We start from the raw sequence: 11,125 nt of genomic DNA on the forward strand, positions 1-11,125 counted from the left end.
GTGAGAATCACTGTCCCATCCCTCATGAAAGAAACATCAGTGTTAATCGGATCAGGCCCCACACCCTGTGCCGGGCGCCTCATCCATTTTTAATTTATTTCTTCCTTAAAACTTAACCCATGAGGAGGAGGTGGGGAGGGAGCTGAGAGAAGGCTGTGGAGGGATGTCCAGGAGAAGGTAGTAATTCCACACCTTCTGGATTGGTTCAGGGAGACTTTGTAGCACAGAGGTTAATAGCACAGTTTGGAATCACATGCGTCGTCATGATTTCAGCTCAATTATCTACTAGTCATGTGACCTTGAACAAGTCACTTCCCCTCTCTGAGCCTCAGTTTCCTCTTCTGTAACATGAGGCTAATGAATACATGCCCATAGGTCGTGGCAGGCACATAATAGGTGTTCAATAAATTGCATCCATTGTGCCTAAGGGCTGGTCTGCTCTCATGAGGACCCTAGAAAAATGGGATGTTTTGTCTTTCTCACTGTCTGGAAGTTCATTTCTTCCTGAGGCAAAATTATCCTTCACTGGGGGGGACTCTAACCGTAAGAAGAGTTTCTTAAGTAGAGTTGAAATCTGCCTTTCTGAAGCCTCAAGCTTCCGATTGTGGGAGGAAATATCCCAAATCCCTTTCCCAGGACAGCCCCTCCAGGATCTGAAGACAATGATAGGCGATGCTCCCCTGTCCTTACTAGGGTCTTGACACAATCTCCTGTTTCCATGGCTCCCAGATCCCCCTTTCAGCATGGTCTCCTCCCCTTGACACACCCAAGGCTCTGTTTACCTCCTTCAGCACAGTCTAGCAAATATTACTGAACCAGGACCTAGGCTGCATCAGCCTCACCCAGTCCCTGAGAAACTCCAAAAGAAGTATTTAGGCAAGAAGAGAAGCAAGGCTCTAGACGTGCCAAGCCAGCATGGAGCATGGCAGGAAAATCACTTCCCCTGACTATGACCCAATACTTCCAATAATCCAGCCTCAGCTCCTCTCAAAGTCCAGAGGTGGCCCCAGCCCAGGCCCTGGAGTCAGGCGCCTGCAGATGCAGAATCAGCACCAAGGACAGCTCCATAGTGTTTGGTTGCAAGAGTGTCCTGCTGGGTTTGAGGCTCAGTGCAGTCCAGGGAAGGTGACGGCTCCAGTCCTTAGACCACTGGCTAAAGACTGGCAGGCCAGGTTATCTGGTCACAGGGTGGAAGTGCTGAATAAATGTTGAATAAATCATTTACTAAGTGTTGGTTTCAGGCAGGACAAGAGTTAGGAGAAATTATGGAGCATAAGTTCAGAAATTGGAGACCTTGGGGGAAAGCAATTTGGCCTGAAGTTGGAGGCAAGAGTCTTAACTTGTATGAGCCTCAGTTTCCCCAGCTGTGAAAGGATGGGAAGAATGATGGAGATATATATAAAGGGCCTGGTACATAATCCCTCCGAGACTTGGCCTTTCTTGAGGATAGTGCCAGGAGTGTCTGCCTGGCCTGTGAGTGACGCTGGGAGGATCTCAGAGGAGGGGCCAAATGCATGTGTTAAACTGGATTCTGGGGCTCTGCTGTGCATCTGAAATTGGACACTACGTGTCCACGATGTTCCTGTGAGGATCCGTGCACTGAGGCAGAGTGATTCCTATTCTGAGCATCTTGACAAACATGCAGTTCTGTCACTGGAGGAGAGATTAGGGGAGGGAGGGAATCAGAGGTGACCATCGGAGCTTGGCATCCCTGCATGCACAGACACACACAGACACGCACACACACACACACACACACACACACACACACACACGCATGCTCCTACTACCCTCTACATAGTGACACACCACTCCTACACTCAGTCATGCACTGATTCATGTCACAGTCATGGAAATGCATATATCACACACACACACATACAATTGCATATACAATAGTACAACAACACCAATCACACACACTTGTGTGTTTTATGTATTTTACTCGCTGGGTTCTACATACAAAGACACATCCATTAACCACAGCCGCCTTTACCTTCATGGCATATACTTACTCATCAGAGCCATGCTCGCAGAGACACATGCACACACAATCCTACACCAACAGTCATACATACCCTTGGAGATAATGTCATACGTACCCTTTTGCACAGTTACTTGCTACCGCATGCACAAAAATATTTGCACGATCTCTCAGAGTCATCAAAACACAAATCCATAACAGTGTCTCCCCCCCACCCCACCCCGCCGCCACTCTGTCCCATCACTCATCCTCTTGGTCCAGTGAGACTGGGAGGGTTTCCCAGGTGTGATCTGCTGACTGACTGGGTGATTCCTGAGCTTAGGACAGGGCCCACATCCCTAACCCCTCCCTCCAGCACACCTCACCACTGCTCTTCCCCAAGGAGTCAGGTTGACCTGGTTTGAATCCTGGTTCACCACTCACCAGCTCTGAGCAAGTTACATAATTTCCCGGTGCCTTGGTTTCCTTACTGGTAAAAATGGAATAGTAATAGTAACACTCTCATAAGGCTGCTGTGAGGACTGGAAATCATGCATGGAAAGCACTTGTCACTGTGTCTGGCACATGATAAAATTGTGGTAAATAGTGATTCATTAGTATTAATAAGAACAATAAGCCACCCACATAGGTCTCCAATAGATGCCATACAGACAGCCTTCTTTTCATGGCCTCTTTCACACAAGTGCGTGGCCGGGGAGCGGGGGAGGAATAATTACCTTTTAGCATCCAAAGATGATGTCAGCATTGGGAGGGAGGGGACTGCAGCTGGGCTCCCCTCCCCTCACCGCCTTGGCCCCAGCCCTTGTGTCACCTTGGCCATGCCTTCACTTGAACCTTCCCTCGATGGTTCCTGGCTTCCTTCACCTGAGTCTGCATCACCTCTACCCCTGCCCTCTGCCCAGCCAAGACCCTGGGCCCCTTTCTTCTTCCCTTGGGCTCCTGCCACCTCAAAGCAGGAAGGTGGCTTTCTGGTTTATTTTGGTTTATTTTATTTGATGCTGGACCCCTCATCTTTGGTATTCAGAGAGGAGCTCTTGTGATAATCTCTCCACTCTAAATGCTCATCACATTTCTCTTAAAGCCACAGGCGCTCCCCCCATTCCCATCTTTTATTCATCATCTTCCACCAGCCCCAACACAGGAGACATGGAAATGCAAGCCCTCCAAGGACTGCGAATTTCACGCCAGTAGCTGACCCTTCCCCAGCCACCGAGGGTGGGAGAGATGGAGGTGTCCTAATGAGGTGCCCGGGGAATTGGGAATGGAGTTTGAGAGGTGGTGGTCCACGGGCCTAGGCCATCATCCCCTAGGTGAAATGAGCGATAGAGGAAAAATGGTGAGGGGCCTTCCGTGGGGCTAGGATGCTAGCCTACCCCTTCCTGCTTCCAAAACCTCACCCATGCTCACCGACAGCCTCACCCTTGCACCATCCCAGAGATACCCAGCCACCTTCCTTCAGCTATAGTGACCAACACCAGACACGACCCCTTGTATCTTACCCTCATATCATCTTCTAATCCTCATGACAAGCCTGTGTGGTGTGTATAGTATTTGACCCCACGTAATGGGCTCAGGGTCACATGGAAGGGAAGGATGAAGAAACTGATCCCAAGATAGGGCACTTACCCAGGGCCCCAGTAAGGGGTATTTGTCTGTGTCTCTCTCATTCACTGAATTCTGACCACGATCTAGCCCTGGGCTGAGCACTGGGGTTCTCTGGCTAAATAGGAACAGCTCTGGCCTTATTCAGTCCACAGGGAGTGGGGGGGGATCTATCACAGTGTAATATAAGTGTTTTAATGGGAGGTCTGGGGGCCTGTGGGAGCTCAGAGAAGGGAGGCATCCATCCCTAAGTTAGGGAGAGGGGTACCAGAGGTTGGGATCTTCAGTAGGGGAGGAATTAACCAGAGGGGGAAGGAGAGGAAGAACATTTCTCTAGTGGAAAACATACATATTCCACAGCCATGGGAGAGGGCCGAGCATGTTTATGGACTTGCAGGTGTTTTCTTGTGGCTGTAGGGTCCTCTGTGGGTTTTCTGGGGAGTGGGCACAAGGGATGAGACAAGATACATGGGTAGAGCCAGGTTAGAAACCTTTGCTTGGTGCCTTGGGTCACCTCTTCCTACACCTCCTCTAACCCCCAGTCGTGCCATCTGTTTTCCTCTCCCCATAAGCTCCCTCAGAGGGCTGGGAAGGTTTGGCCAGCTTTGCCCACACTCAGGGCTCAGAGGCTTATTCTTCCAGGGGGCTTCTGTGTTTCCTCAGGGGAGTCCAAGTAGAGCAAGGCTTGCTCCAAAGAGATAAGATACTAATGGTGAAAATTCAGGCATTGTATCTGATTAAAGTGTAAGGTGTTCATATGTCTGAGGATTTCCTTTTGATCATCAAACTGCTCCTCTGGGGAATTTTTTTCCCTTCTGCAGGTGGTCCTAGAATGGTGATACCAAGATCCAGGAGGTAGAAGACAGTCCAAAGCTGCTTTGGGAAGCCTTCCTTTAATGCACATTATGAAAAGTTAGGTGGCCTGGGTTCAGACCCAGACTGTGCCTCTGATGCTGTGGGAACTTGGGTGAATCCTTTTCTCTCTCTGGGAAGGGCTGGGTTTCTTTATTTAAGAAACCTAGAGGGTGTGGAGAATGAACAATCTGGTTCCTCAAAGCCCTCTAATTCTATAATAAAACAAAGGAACTTATTCCTACATTCTATGATCCTATGATTTGGCTTCTATGTTTTCTCTAGCTTGTGAGCATCTTGAGGGCAAAAATTATCTTATATACTCCAGAATTCACAGATTCAAGGCAGGACCTATCACAGAAGAAGTGCTCAGTAAATATACATTCATTCATTCACTCATTCATTCATTCAACAAACACCTGTTACACACAAATGAGGGCCACAAATGTGCTGTGTGCTAGGGTTAAAGCATTGAGTAAGTTAGATGCCATACTTGCTTTTTAGAATGTATTGAATGATGGGGGCAGAAAATAAGTAAATAGACCATGTATAACCTCAACAGGTTTTAAGGACTATAAAAAAATAACATTGGGTAACATGGTAGAAAGTGACCCAGGAAGAAGCAGTCACTGTCGGGCTGAACATTTTGAAGACATGGAAGAGCATCCCATGAAGGAGGAAGAGCTAATGCCAAGGCCTGGCACGTTCAAGAAGTAAAAAGAAGGGCGTGAGTGAGGGGAGGATGAGTGGAGGGAGGTTGGAGAGGCCAGCTGGAGCCGGTTGTGTTGGGTGTTTTAGGCCAGGTGAGCGTTTTAGATGTCATTATCAACTTGATAGAAAGCTTTTGGAGGGTTTTATAACTAGGGAGGTGGCATGATCTCTTTAAAATTTTTAAGATCCCTCTGGCCATCCATGGAGAATGGATTATGGGGGCGAGAGAGGAAGCAGGTGGACCCATGAGGAGGCTCCCGCAGACCGCCAGGGGAGGGGAGTAGTGGTGGCTCAGACTTGGGGGCAAGTGGAGATACACGGTTAGATTTAGAGTGCAGTTCGGAGAGAGCTGACAGGACCTGCTGATCTGTTGCTGCACAGCCAGCCCCCAGCCATTGGAGTCCAGCACCCTGGACAGCGCACTCCACTTCTCCGAAGGGCTGGTTCCGGTTTCTCTCGAGACGCTGAGATCCCTGAAAGCAGCCCTCATTACTTTCTAATTATAAAACATTTCAACATTCAGAAAAAATCAGAAAATAATGTGACAGACGGGTATGTGTCCACCAAGATTAAATGGGTTTTTAACATTTTACCATATTTGTTTCAGAGCCCTCTCTTTTTAAAAAAGAAAATAACTGAAACCTATCAATACAGTTCAATACCCCCGCCTCCTTGCCGTTATTCCCCAGATGTAACTGAGCTGAAGCTTGTGTTTATCTGTTCCAGACATGTACTGTCTTCATCTAGTTATGCATGCAAAACCTGTAATTCTACTGTTACATAAATTTTAAAAGTTTATATAAATGGTATAGTACCGTACACATTCCTTCATCATTTATTTTTTCACTCCATGTTTATGTTCTTGAGATTTACCTATACTGGGACATGTTGATCTAGTTTGTTCATTTTAACTGTGATAGATGATTTCACTATATTTATAAAGCAGCTTATTTTCCTGTTCTCCTGCTGAGAGGCAGTTAGGCTGCTCCTCATTTTTCTATCACATACTAAGGTGCAATGAATATCCTTGTCCATGTATCCTTTTTCATATGAGTTTCTCTAGGATGCATAGAAAACACTCTGGGTTCTCCACCCAGGTTCTTTGAACTGCAGGTGCACTCATCCTCCAGCTGCTGTGTGTTGGCTGCTAAGGGCTCACAGCTGCTCACAGCTTCTTGGGAATGTCCTCATCCAGGAAGTTATAAGTTGCCCCCCTGCATTGGGCAGCCCATAGCCAATGACTGATGGATATGGGGGGTACAAAAGTCTGGCCCCGTTGCCTTAAGGCAGATTCGCTCTGCAATGTTATTAATCCTCCAGACCTCCCCACAGGATCAGATTGAAGCTAATCTCCAACTGAGAACCCACCATTACTTAACATTTCCTCCTACCTTATCTGCCTGCCTCTCTCTCTTCACATGAGAGCCCTCCCTCAATAAATCACCTGCACGAGAATCTCAGGCACTGCTTAGGGGACCTAACCTAGGACAGGCACACACTAAGGCAGAGCTGCTGGGTCTCATCTTAAAATTTACTGTTTCCAAATTTCTCTCCAAAGTAGTTGTACCAATTTACATTCCCACCAGCAGTTTATAAATATTGCTATTCCCCCCCACCACATTCATCAATACTAGTGTTATAGATTAATTTTGCCAATCAGATTGGTGTAATATGCTATCTAATTTTTGTTTTAATTTTCATTTCCATGCTTACTAGTGATGTTGAGAATCTTTTTCATATCTTTATTGGCCATTCAAATTTCTTCCTCTGTTATTTGTCTGTTCATAGCTTTTGTCCATTTTCCTATTGCTTTGGAATGTTTTGGTAAATTGATTCTTTGAAGTTGGAAAAAAATTTTTTTTTTTAAATTTTGGAAACTAATTCTCTCTTGGTTGGTTGCACAGTTTACCAATATCTTCTCCCAGCTGTGGCTTTAACAAATTTATTTTTTGTCATGTAGAAGTTTTTGATTTTAATGAAAGAAGATTTATCATCATTTCCCTTTATCATTTGTGCTTGTTGTGTCTTGTTTTCTACTCTAAGATCGTAAAGTTATTTTCCTGTTTTCTTGTAAAAGCTTTATAGTCTGCTTTTTCACATTTAGGACTTTGATCAACCTGGAACTTACTTTGTGAGTGGTGTGAGCAGGAATCTACTTTTATCTTTTTCCATGGGGGTATTTAATTGTCCTAACATCACTCACTGACTACCCCTTGCCATGTTTCAAACATTCATATATATTTGGATCTGTTCCTAGACATCATTCTGTTCTTTTTATCTGTTTCTCTGTTCCTGGGACTAAGTCAAATGATTTTAATTATTAAAGCTTTAGAGTAATTATTGAGATCTGGCAGGGTGCAGTTCCCTTCCTCTTCCTCTTATTTCTTCTTCAAAACTGTCTTAGCTATTCTCGGTTCTTTATTATTCCATCTACATTTTGGGATGACCTTGTCGAGTTGCAGAGAAAACCTCATTGCAAGTGTTACTGGGAATAAAATGTATAGATTAAATTGGAAGCTACTAGTCAACTTTATAGCAGGGAGGCTTCCCATCCACCAGCATGATTTGTTTCTCCTGTGGCTGTTATTCTTTATCTCCTCTGCATTCCATCCTTGCACAGGGCGCTGCCTAGGAAATGAATCTCCAAACCCTTCTCATCCTCCAGTGCCCAGCTGAATTCTCTCTCCTCCAGGAAGTCCTTGGTGACAGCCCTGGTCCTCCAGGCTCAATGTCCCCCACACGCCTCCTCTAACCTCACTTAACCCCTCTGCATGCACCATTTTCTGGACACTTAGCCCCCTGGATCCAATTGAGGGAACCATTTTTGTGCACTCTGTACCTCCGCCTAGAGTTCCGCTTTGTATCCCCAGTGGCACACACTACCTAGTAGGTGCTCTGTAGGTCCTACCGAGATGGTTGGTCCTTACGGAAGAGAAGTTATGTAATAACAGGTTCTTCCTCATAGGAGACAGCTGGTTCCGAGGGGTGGTGCCTAGATCGGAGTTTAGAGTTTCAGGGGGAAACACATCTGGCTTGAGCTCAGGCAGATCTAGCTTACATGATGGTTCTGCCACATGGGACATTGGCCTGAGCATGATTATTAGTGAGATTGTAGGAAACACATTAAATGTGTTTTCTCCATGGTCCCCCTTTCCCAAATTGAGGGAGAGGCAGGAACGAAGACACTTCCCTCAGTTGGAGGGGCTACTGGAGATCATTTACTTGTTCATCAGCAAGACCCCAGGGGTATCTTCCCCAAATGTCTGAGCCATTGACCCAAATGGACACAGTTGGGCTCTGCTGCCACCACCCTCTCTCCTGCTGCTGTCCCCTTTCTCTGGGAGCAGAGTTGGGTCCTCTGCCTCTTGATGTAACTACGGAAGCTGCTTGCATCCTGTCTTCCCTTCCTTGCCCCATAGGACCCAGGTCTCTCAATGGGCCCCTTGTTCCCAGGGAAGCTGTCCCATGAGACGCTCTTTTCTCATGCATTCCTCCTCCAGGGCTGTCCTTCTTCCCCAAGAGAACGCGAGGCAAGGGCGATGCCCAGCTACAAGGGATTGAGCTCCAGTGTTAAGCACCATCTGTACCTCACAGAAGAAAGAACTGGGGTCCCATGGGGGTGCTTCCTAGCAGAGCATGAGCTTTGGAGTTGGACAAAACCTGGGTTCCGATTCAGACCCCCCAAAACTGACTTTAGGCAAGTTACAAGACTCAGCCTCCTCTTACACAAAATGGGCACATGAATCCTACCTCCTAGGATAGATGAGAAGACCAGAGAGGGGAAAAAATATGTATGGGATGCATACAGTAGGTGCACAGCATAAGGTTGGTCCTTCCTTACCAGGAGAGGTCAAGGTTGTAGGAATGGGAAAAAACGGGGGCCACAGGCAAAGATGAGGCAGAATTTATTCTCAATGTGGGTAAGTACAAGATTCAGGATGGAGACCACAGAGAGGCAGATCCCTGGGACTGTGAGGGGCACCTCACACTGGGGGCAGGGGCCACACTTTCCCAAGTGCCAGGCCCACTCTGTTCCCCCTGGCTGTGAGGATACAGAGCCCAGGAACTGGGTGAGAGTGGGGTGGGGGTGGGAGGAAGACAGGGTCCTCCCCGGATCGTGTCCTGACCATGTTTCCGACTTCCATAGGAAGGAAGAACAGCTCGGCTATATAGTAATATAATATATAGAGGTGTAGAGAGCTGGCCGCGGCACCTGGGCGGGGCTGAGACTCCCCGAATTATTGCAGGAGGGAGAGGGGGCTCAGTGCTGGTGTCTCCGTGGAACAGCTGTGCTGGCTACTGGGAGGGCTGGGCAGGGGGCGGGGCTGAGCTTGCCCCTCCCTCGGGGCCGGCAGGGGTAACCCGGCATCCTGCCCAGTGGGGTCCCTTGGGCCCCCGCCAGCTTCCCCTGGGATGGGGCTTTCTCACCCTGGGTGCTTCTTATGTGCTTTGAAGACCATTTTTGCATTGTCAGGAGTGAGGAAAAAATATTCTGACATGGTAGAAAAAGATATTTACATACCCTGGTGGGCCGTTAGAGGGAGGGTCAACTCTGAGTGGGGGGCGACTTCCTCCTCTGTGCGGGAGGACGTGGGGAAAAAGCCCCGGGAGGAGGCTCAGCTCTGAAACTTCGCTGCCATGTGACCTTGGACAAGGCACACTCCCTTGGTCTGCCCGGAAGGTGCAGGAGGGGTGGACTTGGGGCTGAAAAACCAGGATGTTTTGGTCCTTGTTCCTAGGTGTGGGTCTGGGGGGCAGGCCAGGGCTGAGCAGTGAGGTCGGCAGAGGGACTTGCAAGTGAGGAGCCCTAGGCTGTGCAGGGGCATCAGAGACTAGAAGGAAGTTGGTGGGCCCTGGCCCCTGGTCAGGTAGCCAAGTTCAGCTGAGGGCATCTCACGTACCCTGTGTTGATGCCTACACAGAAGGTGGCCAGAGGGGCTGGCCGGGAACCCTGTTTTCCTGTTGAAGCAGTGGTGGGAGCCAGGTGGAGGATGCAGGTGGCCCCCCACCAGCTAGAGGGAGGGCTCAGACCTGAGATAGAGCGGGGGGTGGGCTCACCTGGGCGGAGACAAGGGTGGGCCTGGTGCTGGTGTGGTTTGGAAGTAGCCCCTGGCTCCAGCCTCCAGGCTTGGGGGAGGGGGGTGAGCTTCTCCCCAGTCCCTGTGGGTGCTGGGACCTGGGCCCACAGCTGATGGGCAGTGTCACACCGAGTTCCCTGCTCACGCATCCTCACGCTGTGACACGCATCCTCATTCATGACATGCCATCCACAGTCACACACACGTGCCCCCAGCATTAACGAATAAGCACACTCACCATAACTGGCACACATCCACGGGGGACCTCATGGGTGGACACACACACACATGATCACACGTGTTCACAAGGGCTCCTGTGACCTCGTGAGAACACACCCCTACAGCATGTGAGTGCGTGCACACAGGCACCCTCACGCACACGCACACACACACAGAGGCAGGTGAGCGACGTCGCTGTTGGGCTCAGTGGCATTGAGGCCCCAGCCTCTGGGAAAGAGAAGGCCCTCTGCCCTGGGGGCAGCTGTCCCCTCCCTCCTGGGCACCAAAGGTCCCTTCCCAGGTGGCCTGACCCCAGATAACTCCAGGTCTTGTGGTGGAGTCCTCGGCCTCCCTGGCACCTGAGGGGAAGGCAGCCAAGGAGGAGGGACAGAGGCCTGGGGTGGCCAACCCTGCGAGTCCTCTGACGGCCGGCATGACCCGGGGCTGGCTCGGTTTGGTCAGAGGTGCCGGTGGGGCCCCTGCGTGCTGGTCAGCTGGGCCCTCATGGTCTCGATGCTGCCCAGGATCTTCTTCTGGTGGCCCATGAGGGTGATGCCCAGGGCATGCACATCCCTGTAAAGGAAGGCGGTGCTGACCTGGGAGTCTGGGAGCTGTGGAGACGGGGACACACCCATCCCTGGAGCTGCCATCCTCAGCGGCTCCACCTCTGGCCTCTCCC

This window comes from Aethalodelphis obliquidens, unplaced genomic scaffold, assembly GCF_003676395.1.
Source record: "Aethalodelphis obliquidens isolate GAN/ISIS:26980383/991018 unplaced genomic scaffold, ASM367639v1 scaffold9, whole genome shotgun sequence".
Taxonomy (NCBI): Eukaryota; Metazoa; Chordata; class Mammalia; order Artiodactyla; family Delphinidae; genus Aethalodelphis; species Aethalodelphis obliquidens.